Source organism: Herpailurus yagouaroundi, unplaced genomic scaffold (assembly GCF_014898765.1).
Source record: "Herpailurus yagouaroundi ecotype Mexico unplaced genomic scaffold, PumYag 253, whole genome shotgun sequence".
Classification (NCBI taxonomy): Eukaryota; Metazoa; Chordata; class Mammalia; order Carnivora; family Felidae; genus Herpailurus; species Herpailurus yagouaroundi.
This window is the reverse complement of record NW_024412470.1, coordinates 9,265,825-9,284,525: the sequence shown is the minus strand read 5'-3', so window position 1 is coordinate 9,284,525 and position 18,701 is coordinate 9,265,825. Positions and strand designations below refer to the sequence as shown.

General features: G+C 44.2%; 1 pseudogene; it reads right to left on the bottom strand.

Moving 5' to 3' along the window:
• Nucleotides 1–2,195: 2,195 nt before the first annotated feature.
• On the bottom strand, nt 2,196–3,596 carry LOC121020886 (ras GTPase-activating protein-binding protein 1-like; annotated as a pseudogene).
• Nucleotides 3,597–18,701: the final 15,105 nt, after the last annotated feature.

Sequence of the window (18,701 nt, the reverse complement as noted above, 5' to 3'; positions counted from 1 at the left end):
GGCATTATGGCATTTGGTGACGTTACTTGGGATCCATTGAATCCTTCTGAAGTTACTTTGAATCTCTGTTAAGGCATGCCCAGAGTTCCCTTTGGTCTAGGGAGAATTTAACATCATTATTAAAGCCACAGCCTTCTGAGGAGTTAGCCTGATCCTCCTTGTATTATGAAGTCATTTCACTCTGCTTTTGGATATTTTAACAGATCCCAGCCCTGTGTAAGGTGTGGAAATTGTCCAGCCAACTATTTATTCATTGTTCTTTCCTTAACCTTGGGAAGTTTCCTTTCACTCATGCGTAGATCAGTCCTCAGCCAGAGTTGCAAGGGGACTTTTCTAGAGATCCTCGAAGCTTTCTTTCCATGCATCTCTCCTCTTTTGTATATTCATTCCATCACATCTCATTGACTCAGGCTTCATGAACTCTCACCTTTGGCTCTTTGTTTGGGTTTCTGCTTTCTGTGTGGCAACCTGGAAAATCTTCTAGTTTGTGTTCTGTCTTGCAGAGATGCGAGGTCTGCTTTGCCTGTTCTCCAGTGTCTTTTTAAATTTTTTTAAGTGTTTATTTATTTTTGAGAGAGAGAGAGAGACAGAGTGCAAGAGGGAGAGTGGCAGAGACAGGGAGACACAGAATCTGAATCAGGCTCCAGGCTCCAGGCTCCAAGCTGTCAGCAGAGCGTGATGTGGGGCTCTAACCCATGAACCATGCGATCGTGATCTGAGCCGAAGTTGATGCTTAGTGGACTGAGCCACCCAGGCACCCCAGTGAAATTCTTTCTTTTTTTTTATTTTTATTTATTAAAAAAAAAATTTTTTTTTCAACGTTTATTTATTTTGGGGACAGAGAGAGACAGAGCATGAACGGGGGAGGGGCAGAGAGAGAGGGAGACACAGAATCGGAAACAGGCTCCAGGCTCTGAGCCGTCAGCCCAGAGCCCGACGCGGGGCTCGAACTCACGGACCGCGAGATCGTGACCTGGCTGAAGTCGGACGCTTAACCGACTGCACCACCCAGGCGCCCCGTGAAATTCTTTCTTAAAAGCTCCATTCAAATTTGCCTCATTTAGTGGATATCCTCTCTTTTAAGTCATCTGCTATATGTCTTGTGCTGTGTTTCAAAAGACTTTTCTCACTTAATGACCTAGCCTCCTAAATTCCCTCTTTAACTGTCCGTCTATGTAGCCTTTTTCTTTCCTTTTTAAACAACTAATCTCCAATTTCTTTGAAGTTGATTTGTTATGACTATAAAATCCTTGCATATCGTTCTGAAGATGTTTGCATTTTTTTCTAATGATTGCTTCATCTTGTTTTATTTATCCAGCCCCCTTGAGTATTCAGTTCCTTAATTTGGGGAAACTTTTTGCCTTTTTAATGGTTTTAGTTTCTTCACGTGTTTTGTCCAAGTTGATTGCTCATTTTTGTACTTTGTAATTTCTGTTTGATTTGAGGGAGGTGTCATTCCTTCCTGAACAGTATGAGGTGGGTTATTCACAACCAAGGATTCTTTTACTTGACTAAGGGGTTGGGATGACAGCTGGAAGGACAGTAGCAACAAATATCTACCTCACTATCCGATTATCTTCTGTGACGATAATCACGATTCTATCATTTGCCCCCAAGTCATTTGATTTTCTACTTTTTGTTCCCAAAGACCCTATGCTCCTTTCTACCTTCTCAGTATTGTTCGTGATGGCTCTCCCCCATAAGGTGCCATTTTTCTTTCTTTCCACTTGTGAAAATTCTTTTTGTTTCCCCCTGCCTTCAAAATACTGATCAAATCCTGTGTTTTTCCCAGGCTATTTAAACACATAGAAAACAAGAAATATTCTAATGAATGAAACATACCAAATGTCAGCAATAAGCAAGGCACAATCCTTTGGGGAAATGGCTATTTACAAAAAGCACAGTGTGTATATGCAAAAGTGAAGCAAGGAAATTTAGTCTTTTTCTCTTCTTTGAAAATTTGTTTTTCCTAAGATCCCATCCCATGAAAATGGAAGTGAATGGCTGAATGGTGAGGAGAGGGAGAGGAGGGAGAGGGAGCACACAGCATTAACAGAAATAGTAAAATTGTACAAACGTCAGCAATTTATAATAGACTAGGGTCATACTTTGGGATACTGAGCCCTGGTGGAAGGAATTCACCTCTCTGCAGGAACTAGATTGGTATTTCTGTGTGAAGATCATTGAGGAGCAATTCACTGCCTTGGAATAATTTCTTTCTTACTCCTGCTTCCACAGGAAGGGTCTCTTTGTCCACCACCCAGCCCACCTCAAGGGCCCCCAGGTCCCTGCAGGCTGTTATGTCAGTGGTCCCCTTTCCAGAAGAGGACTCAAGTCTTCTTCTCCTCCATTCAGGTGGACCTCACCTCTGAACACGATGGACCTGTTGCTAAGGGCTTTCTTTTTTTTTTTAATGGAAAAAAAAATTAGGGGCGCCTTGGTGGTTTGGTCAGTTAAGTGTCCGACTTTGGCTCAGGTCATGATCTTGCGGTTCATGAGTTTGAGCCCCATGTCGGGCTCTGTGCTGACAGCTCAGAGCCTGGAGCCTGCTTCAGATTCTATGTCTCCCTCTCTCTCTGCCCATCCCCCAGTCATGCTCTGTCTGTCTGTCTGTCTCTCTCAAAAATAAATAACCATGAAAACAATTTTTAAATTAAAAAAAATTAATTTATTTTAGAGAGAGAGAGGGAGAGTGTGTGAGTGGGGGATAAGGGTAGAGGGAGGGAGAGAGAGAGAGAGAGAGAGGGGGTGAGAGAATGAATCCCAAGCAGGCTCCATGCTCAGCAAGGAGCCTGGCAAGGGGCCCCCCTCCCAAGGGGCCTGGGATTATGACCTGAGCTGAAAGCAAGAGTACGACGTGTTACGCACTGAGCCACCCAGGCACCCTGAGGGTCTTCTGAACAGGATCAGAATCATCACACACAAAAAACCAAAATTGGGTAACTTCCTGCCACTGTTAATGCACAGCCCCAGCACATTCCCATAACTTGGGAAAAAAAATCTTTAAGCCCTGATTTGTCCACTTCATGTCCAATGAAAAGTTGGTGACCATCAGGGAGTCTTGCAGTTCTTTGGGGTTCGGTGTCACCTTGCTCACCAGCCTCACAGACTGTGAGTCTATGTCCCCTTTGGGGAGGACTATTTATTCATTGTTCTCACATTCTTTGATCCCTTTGAGTCTTCTGTGGTGGAATCTGAGATTCAGGCTTAGGCCAAAGATGAGGCTGTGAAGCTGGTACTTTAACAACATAAGGTGGGATCTCAGTAACTGCAAGAGGTCCACTGGGTGGAAGGATCTTTCTGGTCACAAATGCCCAAGAGAATGTCCTCAGGTCCTCCTCTAGGGTCTGAGCTATGTCCGTAGGTGCTGGGGAAGACCTCTTCTGAACATCCTTAGGAGCAATTTCTTCCAATACTGGCTCGTACTTCTCCTCCTGGATTTTAGACATAGGTTCTTGCTCTGCTTCTGATTCAGGATCAGGCTCTGGTTCAGCAACAGGTTCCTCTGAATGTTCTTCCAAGTCATTGCTGAAAGTCCGATCATAGAAAGTTCCAGAATCATCAGGTGCCACCTCAGGTATCTGCTGCACCAACATGACACATCTTAGTGTGGCAGTTGAAAATTTTATGACATCACTTTCCTATGGATTTCCTTCTGTCCATAGATGGCATCTGCTGACTTTCCATTTGAATCCAATCCCCCAGGGACATAAGAAGAGTTCTTTCCATAAAATCTGTGCAACATGTCTGGGGCCTGGTTCAGCAGCGTGTAATATGGTCTCACAAATTCCCGCCCCACCAACAGGGGTTTAGGCTTCTCCCTAACCATTGCTTTAGTCAATTCAACCTGCATGGCTGAGTGGGAAAGGAACAAGCTTTGCTCCATAGCATGGCAGAAGGCAAAATCCCCTCACGCACTTGTGTCCATCTCTACTTGTGAAAAGTCTATACAGCCTTCAGGCCTAATACAAGACTCACTTCTTAAAAAAAAATAACTCCTGGGGCGCCTGGGTGGCTCAGTAGGTTAAGTATCCGACTTCAGCTCAGGTCATGATCTCATGGTTTGTGAGTTCGAGACCTGTGTCAGGCTCTGTGCTGACAGCTCAGAGCCTGGAGCCTGCTTCAGATTCTGTGTCTCCCGCTCTCTCTGCCTTTCCCCCACTCACATTCCATTTCCCTCTCAAAAATAAACATTAAAAAAAAATAAAAAAATTTCCTAACTACTCCATCTCTTTTGGTTAATATGACTTGGTGAATGGGGATTATATTTGTGACATTTCAATGACAATAATTACTGCCATTCTGGGGTCTTCTGTTATGTGCTAAGCCCTGTAGTGAATATGTCATGTATATGGCATGGCTTAATCCTCATATAATGGGGTGGTTGTTATTTTTCTGTTTTACGGAAGAAAGAACTATATTTTAGACCAAGATATCATCCAGCCCAGAGATCCCTGGACCAAATCTGGATGCTCACTCAACACTGGTTGCCTCTACCATACTCCTCTATTTCCTTCTCCCCAACCCCTATGCCTGAGCTACACACGTATGGAATCTGCCAAGACGCTAAACCCAAAGATGCATTTTACTGTCAGCATGGCAATCTCAAGATTTAGAGAAAGTGAAAATAGCTTCCCCCCCCCTTGCAAATAAGATCAAAGATTCCTAATTTAAGAGGGCAAACTATTTGAAGTTTCATAACTTTATGGGAAGAGAACTGGTACCGGAATCCTACCTCTGGGTCTGGAGCTCTTTGGCACTTCTCCTCCTTATCAGTATGACTTTCTCCTTTGGCTGGCAAGAATCTCGTTGAGCAAGTGAATGTTCAGAACACATGAGTTTAAAGGAATTTTTTACCTCAGCCAAGATTTCTTAAGACTGAACATCTGAATTTGGAGCTAAGTAAAAAGCACAAGGAGGATAGTTGGCTTAGGTTCATTCCCCGTGAATCAAAAGTGCTATAAAAAAAAATAGAAGGATAAAGATAAGCACGCTGTGCACGTCAGAGGTAAGACAAGAGGAAGCAAAACCAATATGACATTGTCTAGTTAGTTACCTTGTTCCGCAGGCACCTCCCAGCCCTCCCTTATGGCAAGGGGCTTTGTATGTTGCTCTCTACAAGCCGTACCATAGACCCAATGCCAAACCAGATTCCATTTCTTCCACACCATGTCTTCCGGTGAACTAAATTCCCAGGTTAACCAGAGGGTGTTGACAACAAATAGAACTATAAAGAAAAAAAATCAGTACACAGAAAATGCTACCAATTACAGTAGTCTTAGTGTTTTCTAATGTACCAGAACACTTTCACGTATTTTCAAATTATTCTTCCCAACTGTTTGATGTAGGAATCATTAATCATATTGGAATATATATATGTAAATACATATATATTGTGTCCAATCTACGATGATGGAATTGAAGCATTTGATGTGACTCACTTTAGGTTACACAGTTAGAAATTAGCAGGATTGGGATTTGAACCCAATTCCAAATTGCACCCTTTCCTCAACACACACACACACACACACACACAAACGCGCGCACGCTGTGTTTCTGTCACTGTTTGATCTAGGACTATCTCTAGGAAAAATAATGAGGTAAAACATTTATTTGATACTTCAACCAATATTTGTTAAATTCTAATATGTGTTATGTACTGTCCCAGATGCTTAGAATAAAACAGTGACCAAAAGAAACAAAAATATGTACCTCTTGAAACTTACACTCAAGGGCATAGAGGTAGACAATAAAGATAAATGCAGTTGGTAAGAGAATGATGAAGTAAGATGGGAGACAGTACCTGCTATGGGAAAAAAGAGGAAGATCAGAATGAAAGGAGTTCGGATTAAAGAGGATGGCCAGGGTGGGACACTTCAAGGAGACACTAAATGTCTCCTTGATGTGAATGCCAAGGTTAGAAGGATGTGAATATCTAGGGAAATGATCTTCCAGGAACAGGAAACTGCTAGAGCATGGGTGCTAATGTGTGAAAATGACTGATGTGTTTGAAAAGCAGCAAAGTGGCTGGATCAGAGTGAAAACAGTAAAAGGTAAGGTCATAGGTATAAGGGACATGAGGTGTCACATAGATCATTATGTTATGAGGACTTTGATATTCTTCTGAGTAAGCTGGAGAGCCAGATGAGGGTTTTGGGTAGAGATATGACAGGGTCTGATTTACATTTAGAAGATTATTTGGCCTTTTCTATTGGGAATACATTTAGGGAAAGAGTGGAAGCAGGGAAACCAGTTAGAATGCTTTTGCTGTGTATTTGTTTCCTGTGGCTGCTGAAACAAAGCACCACAAACTGCCTGGCTTAACAAAACAGATATTTTATTCTCTCACAGTTCTGGAGGCTAGAGGTCTAAAATCAAGGTGTCGGCCAGACCATATTCTCTTTGTAGCCTTAGGGTAGGATCCTTCCTTTGTCTTCCAGCTCCTGGTAGCTCCAGGTCCTTGGTTCATGGCAACATAACACAGGTCTCTGCCTCTGTCTTCACATGGCTGTCCTTTCTGTGTCTCCATCTTCCCTCTGGGCATGTCTGTCCAGTCCTGTTGAATTAAAGTAAGCTCCCTCCCAAATGACTTTTTCTTACCTTGATTATACCTGCCATGGCCCTATTTCCAAAATAGTCACATTTGGAGGTACTGGGGGTTAGGCCTTTAAGGGGGCGAAATTCAACCATTCACATGCAGTAACCTAGGTAAGAAATGGTAGACAGTTAGAATAGGGTGGTGTCAGGAGAACTGGTGGGCAGCGGTTAGATTCTGGATGCATTTTGAAGATAGAGCCAGCAGAAACCGCTGCTAGATCAGATGGGAAGTATACAAGAAAAACCAAAGATGACTCCAAAAAATCTTGCTGAGCAGCTGGAAGAGGAGAGACAGTTGAGGGTGAAACAGGTTTTTGAAGAACGTGAATATTAGAATTTAATTTTTTGATACGTTGAGTTTGGGATATTTATTAGAAAAAAATGAAGAGATGTTGAGTGGGAAGCTGATATATGGGGCTAAACTTCAGGCAGGAGGTATAGGATGAAGGAAGAAAGGTTTAAATTTGCCAGTCTTCAGCAAGTAGAGGAAATTTAAAGCCCAGTGTGTGATTGAGATCATCCAACAAGTGAGCATTACTAGGTCAGAGCCCTGGGCCACCTCCACATGGAGATGTGGGTAGAAGACGAAGAACCCATGAGAAATGGAGGAGAAGGAGCCAGCGAGGCAAGAGGAAGCCAGGACAGTGGGCATCCCGCTGAGCCCTGTGAAGGGGGGCAGCTAAGGATGGGAGTGATCAGATGTGTTCAAAGCTGCAGGTAGTTCTGGTGAAATGAAGATGGAGAATTGATCGTAGGTCTGGAAAGAGAGAATTTTTTCACGCCTTTAACCAGAATCCCTATGGAGTGGTGTTGAGGAAAGCCTTTTTAGAATGGGTTCAAGGGAGAATGGAAAGAGAAGCTTTGGAGACAGCAACTGTAGACAATATTTTGGAGGACCCAGTTGGTAAGACGTAAGGACAGTGGGGTCAAGGCAGGTTTTCTTCTCCTTGTTTACAGATTGGAAACACAGACACGCATTTGGGTGTTGATGGCAACGACCAGGAGAAGTTTCTCTCTCCTCCTTTCTGATTGTTCTCTGCTCTCCTGATGCTGCCACATCCCCTCACCCTCAGGCATCCTTGCTCCCATCGGTATTTCTTAGGCTGGGTGTCCTGGAGTAATGTCCCCTGGTTTGGACAAAACCCCCCCCCCCCCTTTTTTGTTTCAGTTTCTTTTTTAAAAAAAATTTTTTTTCATGTTTATTCATTTATTTATTTTGAGAGAGAGAGAGAGAGAGAGAAAGAGAGCGAGAGCAAGCTGAGGAGGGGCAGGGAGAGAGGGAGAGAGAATCCCAAGCAGGCTCCATGTGGTCAGCACAGAGCCCAATGCGGGGCTCAATCTCATGAACCGTAGGATCATAACCTGAGCCAAAAATCAAGAATTGGATGCTTAACTGACTGAACCACCCAGTCACTCCTGTTTCAGTTTCTTCTGAGCACCCATCTCTAAAATAGCATCATTATATGGGAGCAACCTAAGTGTCCATTGGTGGATTGATGGATAAAAAAGATGTGGTATAGATCTACAACAGAATACTGTTGAGCCATAGAAAGAACGAAATCTTGCCATTTGTGACAACACAAACGGACCTGGAGGGTGTTATGCTAAGTGAAATAAGTCAGGCAGAGAAGAACAACATATGGTTTTACTTACATGTGGAATCTAAAAAACAAATGAACAAATAAACAACAAAAAGAGAAACAGACCCGTAAATACAGAGAAGAAACTGGCAGTTGCTGGAGGGGTGGGAGGGAGGGGAGTAGAAGAAACAGGAGAAGGACATAAAGAGGTGCAAACCTCCAGTTATGCAATAAATTAAGGCATGGGGATGCACGGCACGGCATAGGGAATATAGCCAGTGGTACTTAATAGCTCTGTGTGGTGACAGATGGTGGCTGCACTTGCGGTGAGCGTAGCATAACGCGAAGAATCGTCGAGTTACTCTGTCGTACACCTCAAAGTAACATGGCATTACGTGTCGACTGTACTTAAATTGAAAATGAAATAGAAGGGGAAAAAAGACATAACAAGGACAAAGGGCACCCAGGAACAGAGGACAAAACCTCTCTTTTGTTCAAGTTTATGAAAATAAACTTGAAACCGTGGATGAAATGAAAAATAAAATAAAATAAGGATCGTTGGATGATTTCTCTGCCTCCTTCAAAGCGTTTAGGGAATGACTGGCATCATGAAGGTGACGGGGGTTTTTGCACACTCTGAAACCACACACCCATTCAGTTCATCTTTCAAATATGGCTTTAAACAATCCATCCAAAGCATCTAGTGTCCACGCCAGACAGGAGCTCCCTCCTCCCACCCCCATGGACTCTGCGCTTAGTCAGGCCTTCCTCTGCTCTTATCTAGTCCACATCAGCGAGTTTCTAAATCGCCGCCCTTGGCTCAGACGCCTCCTTCTACCCCATTCCCGTGCTACCGTCAGAATCCCCTTTGCAAGATGCAAAGCTGACCCAGGCCTTCTCCTGCTTAAAATCTTTTGTTGACCGAAGCTCTTCCAAAGTGCCCATTATCCTCCAGATATGGACTTTTGCATCTCTTTGTTCATACTTTTTCTCTGTTGGGACTGCCTCACCCTTGTTCTTCCATGCCTGGAATGAGTTTGTCTTCATCCTTCAATGCCAAATTCAAGTAACCCCCTTATCCATGAAGACTTCTCTGACTCCTCCCCCCAACCCCAGGTAGAATCGATTGCTCTTGCCTCTGGACCTCCAAAAGATTTTATAAATTATATTTTAACATATGTTTTTCAAGCATATGCCTGGTTTTCCCTTAGATGATGCCATCTACGAAGGTGGAGACCACGACTGATGCTTTTTTGCTTTCATACCAGCCAGTACACTTTCTGGCACAATAGAGATTTAACAAAACGTGTCACATGGATGCTTCTCATAGCCTGCCTTGGCACTGGACAGCGTACCTACGTCACTGGGCTGGTGGCTGTTGTGGAGACTTCTTTTCTGTTCACTGTAGGCTCCTTCCTTGGAAGGATTGGATAGATGGGGTCCTTCTCTGCTAATAGAGATATGCCCACTATTACCATTCTGTCTTCTTGTGTTGTAACAGCGCTGTGAAAATACATGAAGGTCACTGCTGTCCTTGGGTCCGTGGAAAGACCTTTTTCAAAGGTCATAAAGACCAGAGGTAGAATGCCAGTGACTAATGTAAAGGCAAGAAAGATATTTTTGGTGGGGGTAGCCTTCCTGCCCCTCCACAAATGAGCAGAGACTCAGCCTTCCTGCAATTAAGGAACAGGTTTTCTTTGTCCTTGACACGGTCCACAAATGAGCTTCAGAGCTCAGATAGCAGACACACAGAGCCTCTGCCTGTTAGTGAAGGTGCAATTTCCAAATGCAATTCATAACTTCAGCGATTTTTCACTGCTCGGCCCTTCTTCCATTTCAGATGATGGGGCTGACGGTGCTGGGTGACCTTTAAGCCAACTCTGCTGATTAACAAGAGGCCATAGACCAAGCAACCAAAACGGAAGCACTTCAGATCCCCAGAAGGTCCACTATCCTTGGAAAGTCTAAAATTAGGCTTTATGTTCATTTATTGGAATTATCATAGATCCCTGGTGCCCTCAGTCATTCAGCCATCGTCTGTATAATTCCTGTGACCCAGGGGAAATAAGGCAAAGAGAGAGGTGCATCAGACGGAACAAAAGAGTTTGGGAGGCTGAAGAATAATGTGATCTTTCCATCAAGGCTGCGTTAGGCTGTGGTCCAGTCACAGTTGTTTCAGAGTATTTTTAGCTAGGGAATTTGTAAGTTGTTAGCATCTATTTACCTTTAGAAATGGAAATTTCTTATGCTGCGTTGTCTCTTCTATCTGGAGTCTGCATCACTGAATTCTCTCATGCAAGGAAAGGCAAACGTTTATGGTAACAGAGAGCACTGGATGTGAGGCAAGGGGTTGGGGGTTTGAGAACCAATTCTGCTTCTTTCTTCCTTCCTTCCTTCCTTCCTTCCTTCCTTCCTTCCTTCCTTCCTTCCTTTCAAGTTTATTTATTTTGAGAGAGAGAGTGAGAGACAGAGAGGAAGCATGTACACGTGGAGGAGGGGCAGAGAGAGAGAGGGAGAAAGAGAATCCCAAGCAGCCTCCATGCTGTCAGCACAAAGCCCGACATGAGGATTGTTCTCATGCCCATGAGATCATGACCTGAGCTGAAATCGAGACCAGGCACCCCCTGCCTCTTTCTTAATGAATGATTTTGAACAAATTACTTAAAGGCTATGAACTTCCATCTCCTCTTCTGGAAGTGTTGACAGCTATGCCTGTCCATTGCAAAACTTAGTGCTTAGCCCTGGTTGAGGGCTGTGCTCTGCTGCTCTCAGGATGCATGGTGAGTAAGAAGGCAGGTCCTTTCCTGGAGGGGTAGCCCCTGTCCACAGGAGGTGGCACAGGCTCGGGCTTTACTGTGCCCATCCAATAAAGAAGTTTGAGTCACTGAGTGGAGAGGCCACTCGGGGGTGGTAGGGTAATCTGTATTTCTAAACACCAGTCATTCTGCCTCCCAGTTCACTCATGGGTGCTTGAAGGTGGAATGCGTCCATCAACGCCAACATCCTATGGTGTTCTCTGTCTTTGGAGGAATCAACATTATTTTGTTTGTGAAGAGATCCTTGTCCTTGAGGATCAGTAAGGAGATGAGACACGGTAGCAGCCATGAAACGGGGCCACAGAGCTGCAGCGCAAACAGAATGTGAGTCAAGGGGCAAGCATTAACTGGAAAGCCTTCGTGAAAGAGGCGGATTTTAGGTCAAGTTTGAAAAAAGACGTCATTATAACTCATATGCTATGTGACGGGCAGGTTACCCAACCTTTCTGAGCATTGATTTCTTCATGAAGAAGAAATGCATGAAAAATTCAAGCATTAATACAGTCTGATCAGGGCTATCATGAGATTCAGTGTTGATAGTGTTGATAAAATACTTGATAAAGAGCATGTAATAAAACATGAACAACATCTCCAAGTTAAAGAGCTAATATAAATACAATTAAAAATAAATGTGAAATTAGTAAATAAACACAACTGATGGAAGCTGTTATTATTGGCAACAAGCCCCTTTAGTGAAGCGCACTGTGTGGGTGAGAGTCTGCAGGCTGAGCAGGCACTCGGTGTCTTCGCCATCAGTCTATAGAGAATGGAGCCCCAGCTATTGGCTGAAGTTGAGGAACAGGGAAAAATGAAGGCAGACTTAATCTTGTGAGTAGGATAACTCAGCCAGGACCTAACAGAAAGGACCAAGACAAAAGACTACTTTTAGGAACAGGGCTAGTATGGCAGGTTGGAAGATGTGAGCTATGGGTAGCCCTGCCAGCCCGGGTCTGAGAGTCTGCTGCTAGGATTTAGTGGAGGATGGAGAAGTGGGGCAGTGCCGTCTGCCTCACTCTGAGCATCATGGCACCTCCTTTCTGATGAGAAGGAAAGGGAGCCCAACCGCAGAGAGAGAGGCCGGGGTCAGGAAGTAGAGTGATAGGAAGACATTGTAGCCATGGAATGACAAGAGCAAAGGAGCGTCTGGTAGTGAGCCAAGCAAGAAGGAACATGAACCAGTAGGCTTGGTCAGAGTGGAGTGGTGTATCCCGAGGTGGAGGAGTTTGGATTTTATCCCACTGAGTCGTGGAACATTGTAGCTATTGAGCAAAGGCAGAGACCATGAAGAGTCAAGCTTGATGAAGACTATTTCAGTGACTGTGAGATGGATTGATTAGGGATGAAGGGATGATGAACCGACAAGGGACAGCAGGTAGGGAGTTCGGGGAAGATACTGCCATCAGCTATAGATGTGATGATGACAAACAAAGCATTCAGAACCCAGGCCAGAGTTGGGGCAGGGCAGGCCTCTGGAAGTTAGATTTGGATCTCTTCTTTGCCTACCCATGCTTATTCCATTTAGTAACTCTCGTGCAGAACAGAGGCCACCAATAAGTTCTCTTTGGGATCTGCTAACCACATGGAGGTTGCAGAAGTAGTTTGGAAACATCATGAAGAATGCAGGCTTCAGGGGACCTTCTTGTTCCCAGGGGGCACTCATTACCGTGGCCGGGGAGTCCTGAGTGGAGCACGAGCCCCTCCACCTCTAGAACAGGCAGAGCCGGCAAACATGCTTGGGAGAGAAGAGAAAGTTTGGAAGGCAACTGGGATATCCTAAAGGGCTCTTTTTCAGCGGGAGTTAGACGGTAGAGGAGAATAATTGCAAAATGGAAATAAGGATTGTAGCCTCCCTCAGATGAGAGGCATTTTTGGAAACTTCTGAGATGCTGTCAACCCCCACACATCACTATTTGTTTTTCCCGGGATGTGGGGCAGCTGGGAAGAGATTCAATACCTTCCACCCCCTCACTAGATCGAAAAGTTCTGTTGAAGCAGAGCATGATGAAATGTCAGCTTCTCAATAAAGGTAGCCCAGGGTAAGAGAAAAGGCAGAAAAATGTGACTTGGCATCTTGGAGTTCTAATCTCCCCTGGATCCCTCAGGAGTACTGGGACTCAGTCACATCACATCAGCCCTCTGAATATTGGCTTTTTAGAAATCTATAAAACCACGTGGGAAGATTTCTTCTCATTTCAAAATGCTATACTTCTGAAATCTATCATATTAGACAAGGGAAAATATAAAGGGTCAATGTTTTCAACATAAAATTGGGTGCATTTGCCTTGTTTTAATGAAAAAAGAGGTTTGAGAATCATTACCAGTTAATTTCGTCCATTGAAAGAAAGTAATCTTGCCTATGTCTTTGTTTCTAGACTCTGGGGTAATATTTTTCTGTGACTCATCAGAATGGTAAATGCACCATCAAGATAAGGTGATTTAATTTTTTTCTTGTTTGAAGTTTTTTATTCTCTATTCTTTTGGAGGCTTTATTCTGATTTAAGCTGGTTACAAACTATCTCCACGTATCTTGGTTGAGTCTTAAGTAGCTATAGATTTCCGTTTAATTATTCCCAAACTGATCACTCTTCCTTTTAGCCGCTGTGACCTAAGTTCAAGTTGTTGGCCTTGTTGTTACCATGGTAATGGTGGATGACCTCACTGAATCCAGAAGCAGGCAATTGCTGCTTCGTCCAATAAGTATGTTTTGGAGGTTACTCAAAGAAGATGTGGGCTTTGGGACTAAGCTCTGGAAGATAAATCTGTTTTTCCTACATAACTTCCTCCCGTAAAATAAAATTTATTCAATCTATTGCCATGACATCTTTCTCTGACGATATAGGGTACTTTGTAGACATGCGGTCTTGATTCTTGCCCTCATTGGGGAGAAGCTGTCCGTGCGTATTTTGGTTTTCATTCGGAGAGAAATAAGCTCTATTGACTTGAGTGCTTGCTGTATGCCAGAATCCGCACTTAGTGCCTTTCGTGGATTATGTCATCCAGTCCTCACAACAGCTCCAGAAAGTGAGTAGTTGTTCAGAAAAAAATTGTTTTTATGTTACAGGGAAACTGAAGTGTGGACATTTTAAGTTATGTGCCAAGGTCACATCTAGTATCTGGTGGTGCTGGGCTTTGAAGCTGGGCATTTTGTTTCTACTGACCGGAGCCCGTGTGCGTAACCACTTACTACCGTACTGCCTGCAGGGAAGGGAGACGCCCGGTGCCTGGCCTTCAGCTCAGCTCCTGGCTTCCTCTTGCTGTGTGGTAGAGTAGGATAATAATGTGGAGCCCTATAACTTGTGTTCCGTGTGTGAACTGGTTTCCCTAATCAGGAAGCACTCCCTATAAGAATCTTTGCAAGACAGAACGTAGCCGGCTGGCAGTCTCCATGGTGCGTGTGTGTATCTGACGGGGCGTTGGAGGAACACGGAAAGAGGAGATGCTGAGGCTCTTTTGGGAACTTGGAGGCCAATCCCGTTTAGAGCAGCCCGCCTGAAGCCTCTCTTTCCCAAGCATTAGACAGGAAGAGTGCGGTCCGGAATGCATTTGTAGCAAGAATGCCGCACTGGGCTTCAGGAAGCCAGAGTCTGGTCCCCAGCTCTGCCGCATTCCCTGTACATAACCAAGGACAAGTCGCGGTTCCTCTATGAGGCTCAGTACGACGGAGGCTGGAATTACTGGTGTGTAGGTTCCTTTACCGCTAACAATCATTTGTCTTTCTAGGCCCCTGCCCCTTTACAGCAAAGGTGACAGGGGATGGATCTTGAGTGAGGAGAAGATCAAAACCCTGGGCCTCTTTTCAAAAATTTATTTATTTATTTATTTATTTATTTATTTATTTATTTAGAGAGTGTGTGTGTGATAGAGAGCGAGCGAGCGAGCAAGCACAAGTGCGGGAGGGGCAGGGAGAGGAGGAGAGAATTCTAAGCAGGCTCCACCCTGTCAGTGCGGAGCATGACGTGGGGCTCCAACTCACAAACCATGAGATCGTGACCTGAGTCGAAATCAAGAGTCCGACGCTTAACTGACTGAGCCACCAGGTGCCCCAAGGAACAGACTCTTAACTATGGAGGACAAATTGATGGTTATTAGATGGCAGGTGGGGGGGAATGGGGGAAAGAGGTGATGGGGATTAAGGTGTGCACTTGATGTGATGAGCACTGGGTGATGCATGGGAGCATTGAATCACTGTATTGTACACATGAAACTAGCATTGCACTGTATGTTAACTCTACTGGAATTTGAGATGCATTACAATAAAATAAAATAGGCTTAGAGGTTTAGAAAGTGGGAGATTCTGTAGGACAAAACGCCCAGTGATTCAATAAGTAAAGGCAAAGAAAATAAAGAAACAAAGAGGTAATCTCAAAACTAAAAGAGATTTAAGAAGCATTGCAACCAAAAGGAACGTGTGGCCATTTTAGATACTGATCTGCATAACCAAACTGTAAAAGAAAATCATAATTCGGGAAACTTGGATAAAAATGAGATATTTGATGACAGTAAGAATTATCTTTCAATGCAGCAATGTGGCAATATAAAAAAAGAAGTCTTTATCTTTTAGAGATACAAATTGTATTAGTTAACTAGTGCTCCGTAGTATTAGTTAACTAGTGCTATGTGGTTAACTAGTGCTATGTAACAAATTACCATGCATTCAGGGGCCTAAAATAACACACACTTATGATCTCACAGTTTCTGTAGGTCACATCTGAACACAGCTTAGTTGGGTTCTCTACAAGGCGATGTCAGGGTGCCCACCAGTTCTGGGGGCTCATTTGAGGCTCTGCTGGGGAAGGGTCCATTGCTAAGCTTATGTGATTGTTGGAAGAATTTGGTTCCTCACAAGCTGAGAGTCAGTCTCTTGTGGGCTGTCGGCTGGAGGCCACCTCCAGTTCCTTGCCATATGGACCTTTCTATAGGAAAGCTCATGACATGGTAACTTGCTTCTGCAGAGCCAGCAGAGGAGAGAGTCTTCTAGAAAGATGGATATTCCAGTTTTATGGTACTTAGTCATGTACATTCTGTCACTTTTGCCACGTTTTATTGGTTGGAAGTAAGTCCCATGTCCTGCCCACACTCATGGGAAGGGGGTTACACAAAGGTATGAGCACCAAAGGATGCGAATCATAGGGACCACCTTAGAATCTGTTTGCCACACATACTGAATAAAATATAACATATATATGAAAACAATATTATTTCTGGTAACAATACTATGTTTGGACTGTGCTCTAAAATGACCCAGTGATAGTAGGAAGCGGGGGGAAATTGATTAAATACATTCAACCATGAATTGTTGAAGCTGGGTAATTGAAATGTGAGGGTTTGCTACACTCTTTTCTTTTGCATGTGTTTTGCTGGTTTTCCTAATAAAACGCAAGAAAGCATCACATACATCACTTAGAAAAAGGAACTGACAACCAGGAAGGCTTGGAAAGAATCTGAGCGCCTCGGCAATCCTTGGTGATGCTGAGAAGGGCTCTGAGTTTCCTGATACACTTAAGACAGACATTCAAGCCAAGTTTTACTACAGCTTTAGAAGACGAGACTTCAGCAAGCTGGAGCACTTAGGGGCAGCCAGAGGTTGACATTGGGGCTGTACAGGCTTAGGAGGATCTATCATAGCCCTGGCCACTCTTGTTACCAGATCTCCTACAAGGTGCCCAATAAAGGGCATAGAAGTGATCCATATAGATCCTCCTGTTCTCTGAGGCTTTGTGCTTCTTCATTTTCTTTCTCTTTTTGCCAATTTCCATGCTGCATGTTGCTTGCATATCACCCTTAGGATCTACCTGACATTAGATCTGTTGTAAAAACTTAGTAGTCACTGATTACTTGTGAAAATACCAGAAGGGTTGTTTCCACTGCCCCATTAGTGGTAGTTAATCCCCCCTCTATCTCTGACCTTCTTCCTGAGATAAAAAGTGCCAGAGATGAAGGTCAGTGATAAACTCTGCCCGCACCGCCCCCCCCCCTTCCCCCCTGTGCCGATGCTGGAAGAGCGGCGGATAGGATCCAGATGCCCAGGCTAGCCCATAATACTGTCACTAAAACTGCCTTACTTCCTGGCAAAATGTACCAGTAGGGGAGTAAATGTTACAGATACTCCTTAGAAAGTCAAAATTGGGGGAGGGGAGGGAAAGGAGCGTGGCCTTGCTTCATTGCAGAAATCCCTCTCAGGCTGGCAAGCACATAAACAGGGTGGTGAGAGGAAGGGCTGCTGGAGTGTTTGTTGTTCTGAGGCTGCCTGAACTTGTTGGGCTTAATCTCCTTAGCAGGCGAGGAGAGAGAATGCTCTGTCCCAGAGTCTTGAACATCCTGGAGTTGGTGTACTTCCGGAAATAAACCGAGTGCTGAGAAATTGATCCAAGCAAGAAGCAGCCAGATGCATTTGCATGGATCAGAATCGCCCGGTGTTTCCCCCACAGAGTTTCATTCCTTAAAGTAAGAACCGGAGAGGCAGTTGATGGGAAGCGAGGAGGCTGGGGTCCCACTTTGAGAAACAAAGTTGTCAAGAACCCAAGGGATCTGGCAGCGAGTTAAATTCCATTGAGATCTTCAACTTGGGCTTTCAGACTGGTTAATCACATGTGGAAAAATGAAACAGAAAATGGTCTGCAATGGTCTAGAAAGAATTATTGAATGATTTACCAAACATGGTAAATTAAATGTTTCGACCTGAGGATGGGAGAGAATTTGATGAAGATTCCACAGTGTCCCCTCTTCTATCATCATCCTTCCCTGCCTCCCCCCCACCCCCCGACTTTTAGGGATGAAATTATGTGCACAACCAAACTAATAGCTGTCACTTGTACGCCAGCTAGAGATCAAGACCTCACATGTTACTTCATTTAATTCCTAGGTAGTATGCCAAAGTAGCAAAGGATAAGTGATTCCCATTTTACACAATAGGACACAGAGATTTGTAGTTTGGGGCGATATCTGAGAACAAGGACTCTGATAGGGTGTGTGTAAGTATTGTCCGAAGGAAGGTCCATGAGTGAGATCACCCAGCTCCTAAGTGGAAGATTCTGAACTTGGCTCCACATCCATCTTCCTGGCTGATATTATTACTTGCCAGTGTCTCTGACTCCATCATCTCCATGCTCAGAGTGGATGGGGACTTAATCAGAAAGGGGCAGGTGTCCCCGCAAACCCTGAGCCACCCCACAGAAATATGTGCGCACGCATGAGCCAAGCAAATCCAGGTCGCGGACAGTTGAGGTGATGCTCTGATCCATGACTTGATGGGATTCTTTTGTAACTGGATTCAGAGAGGCATCCAGCTGGGGAGAAGATGATTTAGTTAATTGGTAGTAAAATAGGACAAAATCGACACAAACTCTCAGCGTATAAACACCTTGTCCACCTCCCCAAGCAAAGTCCTTCTTCTTTCTCACACACACCGCATACTGGCCTTCAGTGTCAAGGGCATCAAACGTTTTCCTTTGATCTCCCTGAAAATGATTTAACCAGTAGGGTAGGTGAGAATATATGGGGACAGAGAGGTATCTACAGTAAGCTCTGTTCAGGGGTTCTCATATTCTATGAAGTTCCTGGGCTTGATTCTGTTCTTACAGACCTTGGCAGGGGTGGGGGAGTGTCTGTTTTGACCCAACTGATCTTTTTCTTTGGGTCTCGTTGGGCCCCGTCAGTGGTCCCAGTTTGGTTTCTTCAGGGTCTTGTTCTTTTTCTTATTTATTTATTT